This window comes from Pan troglodytes, chromosome 1 (genome assembly GCF_028858775.2).
Source record: "Pan troglodytes isolate AG18354 chromosome 1, NHGRI_mPanTro3-v2.0_pri, whole genome shotgun sequence".
In the NCBI taxonomy this organism is placed as follows: domain Eukaryota; kingdom Metazoa; phylum Chordata; class Mammalia; order Primates; family Hominidae; genus Pan; species Pan troglodytes.
The window spans coordinates 207,719,334-207,736,997 of NC_072398.2; the positions used below are offsets into that span (position 1 = coordinate 207,719,334).

General features: G+C 37.4%; 1 long non-coding RNA gene across 1 annotated transcript; it reads left to right on the top strand.

The window, feature by feature from the left end:
- The first annotated feature begins 11,502 nt into the window (after window positions 1-11,502).
- On the top strand, window positions 11,503-14,744 carry LOC134809321 (uncharacterized). The gene is made up of 2 exons (XR_010154762.1): window positions 11,503-12,060; window positions 12,938-14,744. It is a non-coding gene; the product is annotated as an uncharacterized LOC134809321 (long non-coding RNA).
- Window positions 14,745-17,664: the final 2,920 nt, after the last annotated feature.

A 17,664-nucleotide genomic window follows, 5' to 3' on the forward strand; every position in this document is an offset into this window, starting at 1 on the left:
GGACTACATGTCTCCTAAGAATACATAGTTTAGCCTAGTGGCTAAACCAGCCTTTTCAGCTCTTCATTCTCTATTTATTATTTTTCACCCATAAACATTTTCTTTTTTTAAGGAGTTCTAAGACCAGCCAGGCGCAATGGCTCGTACCTGTAATCCCTACACTTTGTGAGGCCAATGCAGGCAGATTGCTTGAGCCCAGGAGTTCGAGACTAGCCTAGGCGACGTGGTGAAACCACATCTCTACAAAAAATACAAAAATTAGCTGGGTGTGGTAGATCATGCCTATAGTCCCAGCTGAGGTGGGAGGATCACTTGAGCCGGGGAGGTTGAGGCTCCAGTGAGCCATAATGGTGCCACTTGCTGCTGCACTCCAGCCTGGATGACAGAACGAGACCCTGTCTTTAACAAAAAGAGTTCTAAGACCCATAAACTGCCATCTGGAACTTCTAGCATGAGAGAACTGAGGTTAACACATTGAAATGGTTATAATTTCATTCAAAAGCAAACTAATACTGAGTATTTCCAGCGTGCTGCCATTGTCTTAAATACCTTATGTTAACTTACTGAACTTCATACTAACCCTGTAAAGTAAGTATAAATGTGGATACTAGACACACATATTTTAGTCTAAGGCGTGCCAACTAGAAGTCGCCCATCTAGTATTGAACCCAGGTAGATCTGATACCAGAACTCATTTTTTGTTTGTTTTACGAGATGGGGTCTTACTTCGTCGCCCAGGCTGGAGTGCAGTGGCACGAATTCCTAGGCTCAAAGCGATCCTCCTGCCTCAGCCTCCCAAAGTGCTGGGATTATAGATTTGAGCCACCGCACCTGGCCCAGAACTCATATATAACACCACTGTGTACTGCCTTCTGGATTTTACTTGTTCTGTGCAGTCATATTAGGTAAATGTCATTAGGCTTCTTTGAAAAACTGGGATACTACTCACTAGCTGGTTATGCTAATAGTTTCTCCAGCCCGGGACTGTAGGTGGGGCCAACAACTGGTATTCCAGAAATAAGAACAAAAATTATTTTCTGTTGTGATATTAAGATTAATGATAGCCTCTCAATAGCTCAGAAACTTCCGTTTTGTAAATTGTGTGCTGTCAGTAAGCCTTCACTAATTGAACAATGCCCTTTTTGAGACTTTACTAATTTCTCAAACTGCTTTTTTCGTGCTTGTGACTTTTGTCACACGTTTACTAAACATTTTGTGATTCAACACTTTTGCCAGTTTCCAATTATCTCCTAGTTAGAGTGTTTCAGAATTTGTTTCAAATTGTTTTTAATAAGATTGAGCCAGGCTGTGGTATTTTATCTGCAACTTACTACAATTTTACGTGTAATTCAATTTTATCCTTAACTTCTTCTCTCCAGATTGGAGTTCTTATTCTTTGAAGTCAAAAGCCACTTTATTTCTGTGAATACTTCCTTTGCACTGTTTTGTACCTTCCCTGGCTTTCTATTACGTCTTTGAAGTGGCTACTGGAAGGTAATGAAGTATGCTGGATGCATATGTATTAACCATGGTTTTGTGTCGTGTTAATCATCCTTAAAAAAAAAAATCCTTCCAAATTATCCCCAGTTGTTATCTTTCTGTTTGTGTGTGTGTGTTTTAGAAGTGAGGCATTAGGCTGGGTGCGGTGGCTCATGCCTATAATCCCAGTATTTTTGGAGGCCGAAGTGGGTGGATTACCTGAGGTCAGGAGTTCAAGACCAGCCTGGCCAACATGGTGAAACCCCGTCTCTACTAAAAATACAAAAAAATAGCTGGGCGTGGTGGCAGATGCCTGTAATCCCAGCTACTCAGGAGGCTGAGGCAGGAGAATTGCTTGAGCCTGGGAGGTGGAGGTTGCAGTGAGCCGAGATCGCACCATTGCACTCCAACCTGGGCGACAGAGCAAGACTCCATCTCCAAAAAAAAAAAAAAAGAAATGGGGCATTATTCCCATTTCACTTCATGATTTGCCTAGGCATGCATCATAGAAGAAAGATAAAACAGGGCCAGATGCGGTGGCTCACGCCTATAATCCCAGCACTTTGGGAGGCCGAGGTGGGTGGATTATGAGGTCAGAAGTTCAAGACCAGCCTGAACAACATAGTGAAACTCCACCTCTACTAAAAATACAAAAAATTAGCCAGGCATGATGGTGCATGCCTCGAATCCCAGCTACTCGGGAGGCTGAGGCAAGAGAATCACTTGAACCTGGGAGGCAGAGGTTGCAGTGAGCCGAGATCATGCCACTGCACTCCAGCCTGGGCGACGGAGCAAGACTGTCCCCCCCCAAAAAAGAACCAGAATTTATTTCCTGGTAGTTTTTCACTAACTTTGATTCCTGGAGAAAGGCTGTAGTGGAATTCATAAGCAAAGCTAAATGGCATCCTGATCTCCTGTTAACTTTGAGAAAACCTATTGTCTTTTTTTTTCTTTTCTTTTCTTTTTTTTTGAGACAGAATCTTGCTCTGTCGCCAAGGCTGGAGTGCAGTGGCTTGATCTCAGCTCACTGCAGCGTCCGCCTCTTGGGTTCAAGCAGTTCTCCCACCTCAGCCTCCCGAGAAGCTGGGACTACAGGTGTGCACTACCACACACAGCTAATTTTTGTGTTTTTAATAGAGATGGAGTTTCACCATGTTGACCAGGCTGGTCTCAGAACTGCTGACTTCAAGTGATCCGCCCACCTTGGCCTCCCAAAGTGCTGGGATTCCAGGCATGAGCCACCTCACCCAGCCAAGAAAATTTGTTCTCTAATAGTAACAGGTCATATGTATATCTTGTTGATTGAATAAATAGCCAGCAATATCAGAACTGGGACTTATTTAATGACCTGGAAGGTATTAATGAAAGCCAGACTGGCTGTAGTTATATTTAGCACCAAGACCAACTTCAGAATTTCAAATGGGTATCTATCTGACTTACAAGGTGCCCTCAGTTGCTTTGGGGTTCCATCTAGCTGTGTTCTGCCTGGGATTAGTTACAGAATTTAGTTGCTGTTCAGTCAAAGCCAGTGGGTGATAGCAGCAGTAATCTTCAGGTCATTTCAGCTGCCTTTTTCCTCCCGGTGGTTATTCTTGATCCTTTATTTTTGACATAGTTGGATAAACTTCCAAACTGTTCTAGCTTTTGCTGGTTCTGTTTGATCCATAATTCCGTGTATTTTGTTGGCCCTATAACACCTCTTCCCATGTCTTTTTGTCCCTCATTAGGGGCTTCCTCCATTGGTTGGGGCTCTACTGGATTTTAATATACTCTCAAGTCATATCTCTAACCCCAGTCTTTCAGTCTACAATCTCGTATGTGCCTCCAGATCACATGAAACTTGATAATGTTAAAAGACAGTTACAAGCATTTGTTCACTTAGAAACATGTAGTGAATATCAGTGTTCCAGGCACTGGCACTGTGCAGTCACGGGTATACAGGGGGAACATTTGGCAAAGGAAAGAAAACCTTATAGGCTTAGCCATGAAAATTGTGAGTTTGAGAAACACCTTTTGATCCCACCAATTGAAATCTTAATAGTTCTTTTTGTTGAATTTTCTGTTAAGTCGTGGTGATTCTTCTCTATGATGTCTTTTTCTTAATATTTCTAGTCATTAATCCAATATCCTAAGGTGGTAGTTTTTAACCTTTCTTTTAGGATAATGACTTGGAACCAATGTAGAAAAAAATACCAGACCAGCCATAAGAAATAACAGCTATAGTTTAGTACTTGATTGGAGTTGTAATCGGTTGATTAGAAAACTTACATTAAAAAGATTCTAGGAATTCAGCAATATTTTGTAAGTGAATTATCTTTTATTAATTACAACAGCTTTTATATCAGATTCAGACTATATTGAATGTTAGAAGGTCATTTTTATGTTAGATATTCTAGGTACTGAAAATACGTCAGTGAGTAAGACAGGCTCTCTCCTATGGAGCTAATGTTCTGTTAAAGGAGACAAAATTAATTCATATTTAGTCTAATATATTCCAAAATCCAAGACTTAATAGGGTAGGAAGCACTGCTGTGGGCCTTAAAAGTTGGTTGCTAGATTATTATTCCTCTTCCTCGTCATCCTGCCCAATCCCTCATACTACCCTATTTGTCCTACGCAATTGTCATAATCATCACACAGACACCCACATGCCTACTATGTCATGGTGTCAAGTTTAAATTCTTGAAGTTTGAGACCTTTCATATACTTCCTTGGCATCTTATGTTTCCTTTAAACCTTTTATTAATTTCCCAATCTGTCTGCAATTCTGCCCAAGACTTTTCTGTCATCCTTAGGAAGGTTATGCTGATTTTTTTCCCCATACTTTGGTCCACCTTTCTTTAACCCATTACTTTCTAGCAATTATTTTGGCAGTTATTTCATTTTCCTAAGACAAAGATTGGAATGTATTGTCACTGATGAAATAATAGAAATATATGGTTGAGTCATGTACAAAATAACTTACAGGCCCCAACCAGTGGCCCTCTTCAGGGGGTATTTGGAATTATTTAAGTGACAGACAACAAATTTGGACTGAATCTTAATATCTAGATTCTGTGGGTAACAAAATCTGTAAATAGAAAATAATAAAATGGTTAGAATTAGTCCATATGAGAGTTTGCGTTCAGAGGTTTGGAGGGCAAAACTGACGATTTCCTGCTCTTGACTATTATAGAGCAGTCTCTTGCTTCACAGTTGTCAAAATCCCACTTCATGAACGATCACAGACCAAATGGCAGAAAACAACCCAGTTGTTTTCCCAGTTGTTTCTATTCCTAAAAATTGCATAGGTGGGTACATATCGTATTCTGTTGTGTTTTCTGAAAGCAAAGGTACTGTCATGTTATTGTGGTCTATGTGCATATCGCTGTAGTTATCCATGCTATAGGTAAAACTGTTGAAAAGAATTATTTAATTGTGGTGATAAACTGCCTTAGACGGAGTCTGTTAGACGTGCCTTCTTATGGTGTTTATGCCTTAGCTGTCTCTTCCTGAGGAAATGTATGAAAGAAAGGCTTCTTGATATTTTGACCTTAGGCTTGATATCTAATCCAACACCCTTCCTCCCCCATTTATAGGAATAGTACTCATTGATTGAGTACTATTATATGCCAGACACACGACGCTAGGTGCTTTGTATTATCTTTGTATCCACAATAACCTTGATTTAGGTAGTAGTATCCCTGTTTTACTGTGAGAAAACTGAGGCCCAGAAAGGTTAAGTGATAATTGTATGGCTAGTTTGTGATAACTATAGATACTACAACTAAAAATTTACCTTTCTGGTTTTTTTTTTCATTCTTACCTTTCTCTAGCAATACATATTTAGCTCTTTAGAGCTAGTTACAATATATTTTTTATGTTAGACTTACTGTGTGGGGAGTTTTGAATTTAAAAACTAAAAAAAAAAAAAAACACCAGAAGGTTTATTCTAAGGGTTTAAATTTTTAAAATTTAATCTGCTGTTGTGTGCTTCTATTACCCCTGACCTTAGCATTGCAGGATACTTTCTTTTCCATATTTTGTGATTGATATATGTGTGATTCTTTGTATGTACAAAAGCTTGAGCTTGAGTTTTTTAGAGGAAAGGAATAAAATAAATTAAGTTGGTTGAATTAAGTATGTCTTGGTGGATTTGGTTATCCCCACAGCAAACTTGAGCATTCAGTTTACCCATGATTAAGGGTGCTGATACTATATTTAAGGGCGTTCTGCCTTCCATCTCTTTTCTAATATCAATAGTATTAATTGATGCCAGGCAAGAGGAGTGCTGCCATATTTGGGTCAGCTACTTCGTCAAGAGAGTATTTTGCAGAATGTACCTGAAGCTATTCTGAAAGTTAAATATCATTAGATACATTGTCAAACCCTGAAGCTGAAATTCCAGCCATTCAGGGAGCCCCTCAGGGAGATCACTGCTTTTCCCTTGCAAAAATAAAAATAGCGTATAAAATACTATTTAAATATATACTCTATCTAATTCTAATAGCTAGTATTTGTTAAGTGCTTAGTAAGTGCCAAGTGCTGTTCAAATTGCTTTTTAGGCTCACATCTGTATAATCCCAGCACTTTCTGAGGCCAAGGCGAGAGGACTGCCATCTTGAAATTTTTTTTTTAAAAGTACTTTTTAGGTGTTCTTTAAAATAATAATTCCACTTTACAGATGAAGACACTGAGGTTCAGGGAGGTTTAATTCACCTTTTTTTTTTTTTTAAGTTTACAGCAAGTATTTAGTCATTGAGCCATCATTCAAATCATAATAACTAGTCTTTACAAAATAGAGCCCCAAAGTGCTATAGATAAAAGGTTTTCATTTTGCTTTGCTTTTTAACTTTGGTGTTGTCTCTTTTCCTTTCTTTCTTCTCCCCTCATCTTCTCTCTACCCTATGATCTGTTTTGGATTTTTCTCGTTATATATAAGCTTTAACTTTTGCTTTTCTTCTTTTTTTCTCCCCCTTTCTTTTTGAATGGTTTTAGCATCCTTGGGCGCAGAAAACTCTGGAAATGTATTCATAAGTTTAGAAATTATATAAGACACTTCAGAATGATAATACTTAATTATTTTAGAAATTTCCATTTTGAATTATATTGTTTAGGGGGAGGGCTATTAAAGTGTTCTCTGCCAATTTATGATACATTTTAGATTTCCCAGTTTTTTTCTGGATATCTGTCAGGAGATGGTGTAGAGGTTTGGTAAGTAATACAGTTTGATTTTGTATGTCTCAAGGGTTACTCATTCAGTCACATATTTGAGTTTATTTTATTCTGGCCTTTTTCCCCCCTGGGGATTCTATTTATAGTATTAATTGAAAATCTTTATGTTAATGCTAATTTTGATTTTTTTTTCCACTAGCATGTATTGGAGCACTCAGGCTTGAAGAAGGACATAGGTAAAAAGTATAAAATGGAACATTTTCTAACATTAGGGTTGTGAAAATTTTCTTATTGTTTAGTTGCATACTTGACATATTCAATCTGAAAAAAAATTGTTTATGAAACAATTTAAATAATATTGTTTAAGCCAAAACAGTTACTTATATTTCATTTCTCTTTTATTTTTGTAAATAGAGCATCAATTCCCTTAATCACGAAGGTCAAGAAAGGTTATCTCATGTTACATTAGGACATACTTAGGACTTCATAGTATTTCCCTTCTGTGTGAAATTTTATCCAGAAGACTTGAACTACTTAATCATAAAGTGAATAGCAAACGTGAATCTAAAACATGGTTTCAGTTTTTCAGAATCAGGCCTGCTTTGTCCCTAAATGCTTTCTTATTTCCCCAGAGCCCTTATTGGATTTAAACCCCATATCATATCTCACATACCTGAGACAGACATACCACAGTGAACCCTGCATGTCCTTGTAAGTTCTTTTCCGTGCCTAGAAGTTGTAGAAGACCAAGGAACCTTGGAAGTGACTTACTCTTTTGCTTCATAAAGTTGCTTTAAAACAGCCTTTATTTTAATTATTAACAAGGTATGTCACACATTTTTAAATTTTAAGGTTAATTTAGTCATTAATTCTGTCAAACAAGTGTTCTTTGGAAACTAGGTATCTTCAATGTCTTTTACTTGGAGTTACTTGAAGTTTGCTTAAACTTTATTCACTTGGAGTAGAACTTCCTAGTTAAATGATTGAAAAGGACTAGTTCTGCAAAATCTGTGAGAACAAGAGCTTCTGCAAATGCATAATATAAATTCTCTTCCTTTTTTTTTTAAACTGTATTTTTACAAACCTAGATCTCTTCCTGCTTTGATTTGTCTTTATCATATCTTTCAGAACAAACCTTTGATGGAATTGTAGGAAAGGTTGAGATTAAGAATATATTAAAAATATTCCACTTTGTACATTCTGTTTATATTATAGTAAACTAAGTTAGCAAGATAAAATTAGGAATTTCACCCAAGGTATCAATCAGATGGAACCATTAGTCCACTGAAGAATTTACTTTTTAAAAAAGTTAGTGGAGGAAAGGAGAAGATGCTGCTTAAGAGTAATCAGAAGTAAAGATGGTAAGCATCATATGGTAAATATATACAAGTTTCGTCAATTTTGTAAAAAAAAAAAAATACAAAGATGGTAAGGCATCTTTGAAATTAATTTGTTGTCAGTAGGAAATTTCATCTGATATATATATATATATAAATTTTGTTTCATAAAGCAAGGAGAAATGGTGTAAATAATACAAGTGTGGCTATTGACATATGAAAATGTCCATTTATTTTGAAAGTGACTACCCCCACAAATTATATAACTGTAGAATCGAATACAAATTTTCTCACTTTTCTTCCTTGCTTTGGCATTTTTTAAAAAGTTACTTGAAAGTTCAGTTTAGATTGAAAAATAAGGGCCTGATTAATAGCGCTGTATCATGGTATTAGAGTACATATGTTAGTATTTTCATGAAAGAGGAAGAGGGTAATAACTGATTTACCAATGATTAAAAGATAGTGGTGACATTTTCCTTTGAAAGTTTGGGCTAGAAATTTATAACCTTTGGCCAATGAAACTACAGTAGCTTCAGTCACTGCTTCCATGCCACATCTCTACCTAAAGGGAAGGTGGAATCCGCCTTCTCTCTTTTTTTTTTCTTCTGAGACTGAGTCTCACTCTGTCGCCCGGGCTAGAGTGCAGTGGCATAATCTTGGCTCACTGCAACTTCCACCTCTCAGGTTCAAGCAGTTCTCCTGCCTCAGCTTCCTGAGTAGCTGGGACTACAGGTGCCTGCCACCACACCTGGCTGATTTTTGTCTTTTTGGTAGAGATGGGGTTTCACTGCGTTGGTCACGCTGGTCTCGAGCTTTTGACCTCAGGTGATCCACCCGTCTCAGCCTCCCAAAGTTCTGGGAATACAGGCGTGAGCCACTATGCCCAGCCTGAATCCCCCTTCTCAAAAGTAACTTCCATTCACTTTGTCCCTGGCAGTCTGCTGGTGACCATGATTTCTAAGGCTCACTCATGGGACCAAAGGCAAGAAGAAAGGGAGGAGGGTGGTAACCAGATAAACTTTGCAACCCCTTTGATATGACTTTTTGGGTGAGAATTTTTATGAAAAGTAATATATACTTCTACTATAGATCTGCCTCTAGTTTCAACCTCTAGTTTCAGCACTGATTTTTTCCCCTTAATTTCCAGAAGCATGATATAATATCTTTTTCAAAGAAAGTGGGAAGAATGTCCACAGATGTTAGGAGAAGACACTTATGTAGGAAAAGTATTTTTTCAAATTAAAATTTAAAACAAAAGTTTGCAGGGAATGGAGTGGGGTTCAGCATTAGGGAGGTAGGAGATGATAAAAATACATATTAAGTAATTTGTAGCCTGATATGCTTTGTATGTAGATTGCTTACGACTAACATGAAATGAGCATTTCATTCCTTAAGCATGCAGTTGGGGAAAAATGGGAGCCAGGCTGGATGCACAAATTTGCACCAGATGCTCTGTATCCAGGTAGCAGAAATGACTAACAGCACTGGTATCCATCAGTCCCAGAGCAAAAGCATCTCCAGAGGAGGACATCTGTAAATCCCAAATCTGATCTCCTTCATCATCATTAGGCAACAGATAGGATAAGACTTCATGAAGAGAATTTTGGTGGCTTTAGATTGTTGAGAAAGTATATATAGGAAAAAACTGGAAATTATGTCCAAGATTTTTTGTCTAACTCCTTATCCTGATATTGTTAACATTTCACAACTAAAATAATTTTAACAGACAATTAGTTTTTAAAAATGTATTTTCATGACCTGAGACTACAGAAATTGCCATTTTCTTAGGACGTAGTTTACATTTGACTCTCTGCTTACTGTGTCCAGGGCATCCCCAAATTGGGAGAGATTGCCAAGTCAGTTGCCATTTTGCCTTACTTTTACCAAGGACTAGCCTACAGGTTCAGTTTTGCTCTTGACTTTGGCCCTGAATTGAGAACTGAGTCAAGAGAACAGAGTGGAAGTATGGAGCCAAAGCCAGCAGCTTTACTCAAAAAATATATATGAGTCTAGTATTTTTTTTGTTTTTGAAAGACATGTTACTGAGCCCAACCCAGTCAGGGATCACTGAATATTGAGTTAAATAAAACAATAATGTTATTCATGTGTTTGAAATTAATGTTTTAAAGAACCATGCACACACTTTAAAATGTAACTGGATTTGCTATATAGGCCAGAGAAATATGGCTGTTACGATGAAGGCGTAACTTCTCTGGTTCTTGATTATTTACACCATTAGAGAAGAATGCAAATATGAATAGCTCAGAGTAGTTTAACTTTGAAGTGAGAGTTTATATGCACCTTTATATGTGGGATAACTGATGTCTTTGGAATAGACTTCAAATGAATGATAAAAACACCTGTAAAGTGATAGGACCTCTACTTTTTCTCATGTCCAATGTTCAGTTTCTTATAAACCAGGCATGAAGAGAAACAAAAAGTAATTAATTCTCCAGATCATGAAGTTGTCTTCAACCTAAGCACAGAGGTATAATAATTACATTTCTCAGAAGTTCCCCCTCTGTTTTGAGTCTCAAGGGCAATTGAGATGTCAGTGAGGCTGTGATTAAATGTATTGGATATTAGAGGATTTTAGATACAAACAAGTATTATAGGTGTTACCACTGACCCCGAAGGTAAGATTTACTGTGAAAATTTATAATGCAAGGAAGAATGATCATTTTCAAAATATACACTTTGCAACTTAAGTTGGCTGTCACAACAACAAAATATTACAAACCAGGATGTCTAAGAGCAGAAGTCCGTGGTTGCCAACTCTCAAGCCTCTTAGCTTAATCCAATCTAGGATGCATTTCCACTCTGCAACAAACAGTATTTATTTTTGCCTTATTTGCAGATAACAGTTTTAATGCAGGTACTGCCCACGGATTAGCTTTGAGCAGTGTCTTTTTGCTTTGGTTTTTTTATTTGTTTGGTTTGTTTTGAGACTGAGTCTCACTCAGTCCTCCAGGCTGGAGTGCAGTGGTACGACTTTGGCTCACTGCAACCTCTGCCTCCCGGGTTCAAGCGAGTCTCCTGCCTCAGCCTCCCAAGTAGCTGGGACTACAGGCGTGAGCCACCATCCCCGGCCAAGCAGTATCTTTTTGCTTTGAAAGTGACTTACATGTACATTTGTTTTCCTTGTGAATGTTTCTTTTTAACTGCAAACTAACAAACATTGAGCCCAGCATTCATATATTTGCAAACTCTGTCTTAATTTCTCAGTTTTTTTCCTTAGAAAAAATGCAATTCCTTTTCTTTTTTAAATTTAATTTTGCTTTATTTTTCTTTATAAAGTGAAGAGTAGGTAGCATGAATTCCTCTTGCCCTTTGCTATTTCAGTCTGGCATCAGTAGCAATTGTTGCTATGTCCAGTTTTCATTCATGGATTTTTCTGGGATTGAAGATGTGTTGAGTTCAATGTTGATTATTTAATTGAGCAGTATAAGTAAATTCATTGGCTCTCCTTCCAGTTTAGTGAATACTAAATATCATCCATGATATTTTATACTTCTTACACTTCTGGAATGCTAACCTGAAAATAGAAGTTGTAAGTCAGGGATGGTGGTATGTGCCTCTAGTCTCAGCTAGTTGGGAGGCTGAGGCTTGAGCCCAGGCCTTCAAGGCTGTAGTGCACAATGACTGTACTTGTGAATAGCCACTGCACTCCAGCCTGGGCAACATAGCAAGACTCCCACCCTTTAAGAAAAAAGAGAAGAGAGGAAAAAATAGAAGTTGTGGAGAGGGAGGAGGATGCTTGAATACTTTGACCGTACTTGGCATAATAGACATTTTGAGGGTTTTTTTTTTTTCTTAAAATTCCTCTGGATCAGTTTTCATTGTTTCTAGTAATTATATTTATCATTAATGAATTCATATTCTGCTCTAGTCCCTAAAGATAGTTTGATATGCTAACTTTTGTTTTGCCTTTCTAGCTGCTAAGATAGATAATGGTTATTGCAAAATGCACGTTTTTAAATGGTCTCCAGTGTGGATTGCTTCTGAGCTGCTGATGGATTGAATACATTGAGAAGGAATGTGTCATTTGGAATCCAGGACCAGTCAGCAAGGATAACTGCCTGATTTTATGGTCAGAATGCTCTAACTCTTATGGCATACTGATGACTTTTTCTTCCATTTTCCAAAAAAGCAAGTTTTGTCAGTCTCAGTGTTTCTCTGATCTAGCTACTCACGATTCCATTCCCAAAGTAGTGACCTAGTTCTGTCACTTGGGTTTCAAAGGGAGTTGAAGTGTCAGTGAGTACAGCAAACCTGTTTAATGATTTATAGGAAGCAAATAAAAAGAATTTTGTTTGCTAACCTAGAAGTATATCAAATTTTGGTTTCAATTTATAATTTTGCAAAATATAAAGACATTTCCTGGCTAACTCCATCCAGATGAATTATTCAGTATTTTTTCTCCTGTCTTAATGAAGTTAATTTGAATGCTAATTTCCTATAACCAAGAAAACAGTTGAATTAAATAACCCTTATCTTTTAAACTTAAAGCTTATACTACTAATAATCATTTAACATTCACTTCCTTCTTTCTGACTTAATTGGTAGGTAAATAAAATACTTCAAATTTGATTGGCAAATTGGAAAATCACTTAGAACAATCTGCTAGTATTTTTTATTCCCTTTGTTTTTTCCTTTACACATTTGTACTGCAAAATAAATCAAGGACAAAGACTCACACTGAATTGATCAACTTGTGTTTGGTCTTCATGGGAATTACATCTTTTTTCCCCTCAACATTTATTAAAGGAACATACAGAATTTCAGACTATAGCAAACTAATACCTTTAGCTTGACTAAGAGTTGATTTTCGTTAAGGAACAGAACTTGTAATTTATTTCGACATACTTTAATGTATGACTCATCCCTGTTAAAGTTGTGAGACTCAAAACTACGCCCAAATCACTTAATTTTATGTCCTTCCCTGTTTACTGTGTCTGACCTTCAAGATTTCGTGACTGATGCTGAAATGGAAGCCAACCACTGCAGAAATTTGGGGGAAAATGAGATCTGAAGAATACAAGGGGAAGTAGGAATTCATTTCTAGCATTTCCAAACCTGCTTAATCGTGTCTGCTCCACCACAGTCAGAGGAAAAGACTGAGTTCATGGAAATTACCAGCTAAGCCTTACATCTGTCTTTAATGTTTTTAGGAAGTATACTGAAAAGGTAAGTGAGATGTCTGTTTTGAAGAGAGACTCTTACTGGGTACCTTAAAACCCGTTGTTTCCTATTAGTAAAGATGGGCAGCTTCTTTATTCCTAGCTTCAAAAAGCCTTGCCCCTGTTCGGTGTGTTTCTCAGTATTGTGGAGAAGGTAGTTTCTGAGCAAGGTGGTGCTTTTCCTCTGCTTCTCAGCAGCTAAGACAGAAATTGCACCGAAGTGTACAAAGGGCCAATTTTTGTTGTCCTGTTGTGCTCAAATCCTTTTTTTAAAAAAGTTATTTCAATCAAGTCTTAGTTTTATTCCTCACTATATAGGAAAAAAATCTTTAATGCCTCAAAAGTTCCAGTCAGCATTACATTTGCATTACTCTTATTTGCAGCAAATATGAGTAAAATTGTAGGTTTTTAAAGGTCTCTAATAACATCCACTTATATTGGTTTTGTAGATAATCCATAAATTACCAGAAATAAATTATTCCACATTTATTACACACCCATGTAATAGATGTCGTGCCAGGCCCTGGAATATACTAATGGCATCACCTCATGTGGTAAAAAGACACATTCCGCCATCCTGGAGTATACAAAGGTAGACTAGCATATAGTTCATGTGCTCAAGGAGTTCATTTTTATTGACATGATACAGATAGAATTGTAGTTTAGGGAATCAAAATATAATAAAATGAGGCTAATTCCATTTTCCCATTAACACTAATAACTAGTGTGTAAATCTGAATATGACACATTCTATATGAAAGAAGCTCTGTGTGCATCTACACTAAATACTCGTGTGTGCCAGGTACTATTTTAAACTACGTATATTTTTTTAATTCTCATAACTGTTCTCTGAGGTAAGTACTAATACTAAAGCTATTGTCAAAGGAAGGCAGAAAAATTAAGTAACTTGGCCTAAGTTTGCATAACTGTGATCTGGGATCAATATTTGAACCCATACAGGCTGATTGCAGAGCCTGCACTCTTAATTTGAGTGTGATATTTATGTGCAGTACCTGGCTATAAGTACCCACAAAACGTTTCAAATTCTTTATAAAATTTGCTTAGTTAAAAAAGTACCAATTGCATAATATGGTTATAAGTCTGGTAGAAGTTAGGCTTTTTACAAGACATGCTGCTTACTGCACCAAGGAGGCAAGAAGTCTTTTTAGAGAGCCCAAAATTTCCTTTCCTCAACTCCTGCTTCCAAGACAGTCATTTTGCATGATAACCGTTTCCCCAAAAAACACAGACACAAAATTTAAAGAACTGGAACAGAGGAAGCAGAGCTTATCATAGTATATATATTTAGTACCCTGTCACTTAGGTCCACCCCTCTTTCTTTGTGGATTGTGGACATTTTGTTTAACTGCTAAATCATGAGAATATATGACTGCTGAGACTTTTCCAAGGATTTTTTAAAAAACACATTAGGCTTCGTGCAGAAGTAAAGAAAAAGTGCTGTGAGAACCCCAGGTAGGTAATTTACTTCCTATTGTACTCATAGTTTGTTTGAAACCTCTTCACCTCTATCCCTTATTGTTTTATACTCTGTAAATCTGATTTTACCTTTAATAAACTTTTCTGAAGTGAGTGAGTTTTTTGGTCTTATTTCCCATTAGATTCTCTACCTTCTTTGTCCACTTTACGTATGTTATTGCCACTCCCTTCAAAACTGGTGGTTTAATTAAAGTGACAGCATCTTCTATGTACCCAGTACTGTTGAGGATTAAAAAAATACATGTGTGCCGGATGTGGTGGCACACACCTATAATCCTAGCACTTTGGGAGGCCTCAGGCAGGAGGATTGCTTGAGCTAATGAGTTCGAGACCAGCCTGGTCAACGTGGCAAAACCCCATCTCTACTAAAAAGACAGAAAGTTAACTGGGCATGATGTTGTGCACCTCTCACCCCAGCTACTTGGGAGGCTGAGAGGTGGGAGGGTCACTTGATCCTGGGAGGTCAACGCTGCGGTGAGCTGAGAACAAGCCACTGCACTCCAGCCTGGGCGACAGAGCGAGACCCTGTCTCAAAAGAAAAAAGAAAAAGTGCCAAGGCTTTGCTCCTAGTTTGGTGCAGGTTCCAACCAGTACTAAAACTTTGCAAATTTTTGAGGGAAAAACCAGAAGTTGTAGAATCAACATGAGCATTTAATTGTATAGCAAGCAATTGTGGCAGAAAAAAATTCACCCTAGTGAAATCAAGTTAACTATTCTGTGAATGAGATTAACCAGAGGAACAATTTTGACCATGTGTCTTTTAAATCACTGTTTCTCAAACTTCAGTGTGTATGGGAATCACAAGGGATCTTGTTAAAATGCAGATTTTGATTTAGTAGGTCTGGGGTCAACCTGGAGAATTTGAATTTATTTTCTCTTTTTTTAAAAGTAGTTTGAAATATATTTCACATACCATAAAATTCACTCTTTAAAACTGTCCAATTAACTGTTTTTTAGCATGTAGAGTTGTTCCACTATCGCCATTCTAATTTCAGGACATTTTCACCGTGCTGAAAAAGAAACCTTGTACCTATCACTCCCCATCCCCCTCTCCCTTCCACCCTTTCCCCCTCCACCAGCATCTGGCAACTGTTAATCCACTTTCTGCCTTAATTTATATCTTCTGGACATTTCATAACGTTTTATAGACTTCTGTACCTGGCGTCTTTCACTTAGTGTTCAAGGTTCATTGATGTTGTAGCATGTATCAGTACTTCATTCCTTTTTGTGGCTGAATAATACTCCATTGTATGGATATAGCACATTTTCTGTGTCCCTGCATCAGTTTCCATTTTTTGGCTATTATGAATAATACAGCTATGAACATTTATGTACAAGATTTTGTGTGAAAGTATGTTTTCATTTCTGTTGGGAATATACCTAGGAGTGGAATTATTGGGTCATATGGTAACTAACATTTTAAAGAACTGGGAAACTATTTTCTAAGGTGGCTGGACCATTTGAGAGTGCATTCCTGACAGGCATCCAGGTGATACTGAATAGCAGGCTCTAGATTACATTTTGACATCTATCAAGAAAACAGGAACATGAACTTTAACTGAGTTCAGCTGCCAAAATCTGGCCAGCAGCAAAGAAGATGGGGTGGTTTTGGTTTTCATAGGGCCTTGGTACCTCCGATTTTCTACTGTTAGTCTTAATGTACCTGGGCTTATTGTTCTAGCCTTCGAACTCTTCATGTAAATTGATATATCTGCTATCTAAAAAAGAAAGAATATTCATTTTTAGTTGAAAGAGGCATTTCTAAGATGAGAATGGCCATACTGTCAGTGTGGTAACACTGTTTTTGATAGTGTTCTGCAAGCATGTTGATCCTTTCTAGGTGCCATCAGAGAAGGAAGGGTATGCTGGTGGAGCATGCACACAAATGATTTAATACATTGTAGTGCATGTTGGGATAGAGCAAAGGAGGGCAGATTCAAGAAAGACTTCCAGGAGACGAGTCCTGAACTCAATCTCTTAATTCATTCAACTAAGATTTAATGTAGGAGATCTAGATTCTGTGGGGGTTCAGATGAGGTAGGGATTACTTCTGTTTTATATGAGGTAGGATGACAATGGGGGTAGGTGGTAGTAGAAATTAGAATATTTCTTTGGGATGATACTTGAAGTAAGCCAGGATTCTAGATACAGAGGTATATGAGAAGGGTGTGTTCTAAGATGATAAAGCAGAAGGAACTAAAATACAGAAGTCAAATGGCAGGACGTATACCAGCTGTATTTACTGAAATATGCCTAGAGGTGCTGTGTTAAGCCTCAGGTACACAAAAACATAAAACATGACCCTGCCTTCATAATTAGAAGTCAAGTGAGATGTTTGAAGTGTAATACAATGTGATTTGTATAAAAAATCACATTGTGTGTGTGGTAGGAGGTATAGATTAGTTTTTAAGAAGGCATAATTTTCTTGACTGGTGGTTGGTTCTGTTTGGTTTGACTCATGGGTGCCTGAAATAAAAGGAGTAGGAAATACAGATGTAAAGGTAAGTTGAGCTGTTATTTACTGTTGTTTACTTTGGCAGAAATGGTCTAAAAAACTAAGCATGTGACGAGTAATAAGGAGAGGGGAGCAGCAGGAGTCTGAGTTTGGGGTCCTTCCATTAGTTCCTGTGTGACTCTCCCTTGTGATCATTGATCTTTACTGGAGGTACAGAGTACCTAGTCTGGTCCTCAGTTTTAAGAAAATGAATTACCTAGTATACTCTAAGGCCCAACTTCTGTACCCCATAGTTGGAAATTGTCAGCTTTCCTACAGAGATTGATTTATGAGCTGCTCTTTAAAGCAACTTCTTAAAACATTTTCAACCTTTTGACTGTTCACAATTAAGAGTCCTTCAATCTTTTCCCATCCCAATAGATGAAATGGCAAGACAAAATTTCCATGAGTTATATTGGACAGGTTTCTATGCATTACCTGTTGTTGCATAACAAATTACCCCCCCTAAAACTTAGCAGCTCAAAACAAACATTTATTATCCTCTACAGTTACTCTGGGTGAA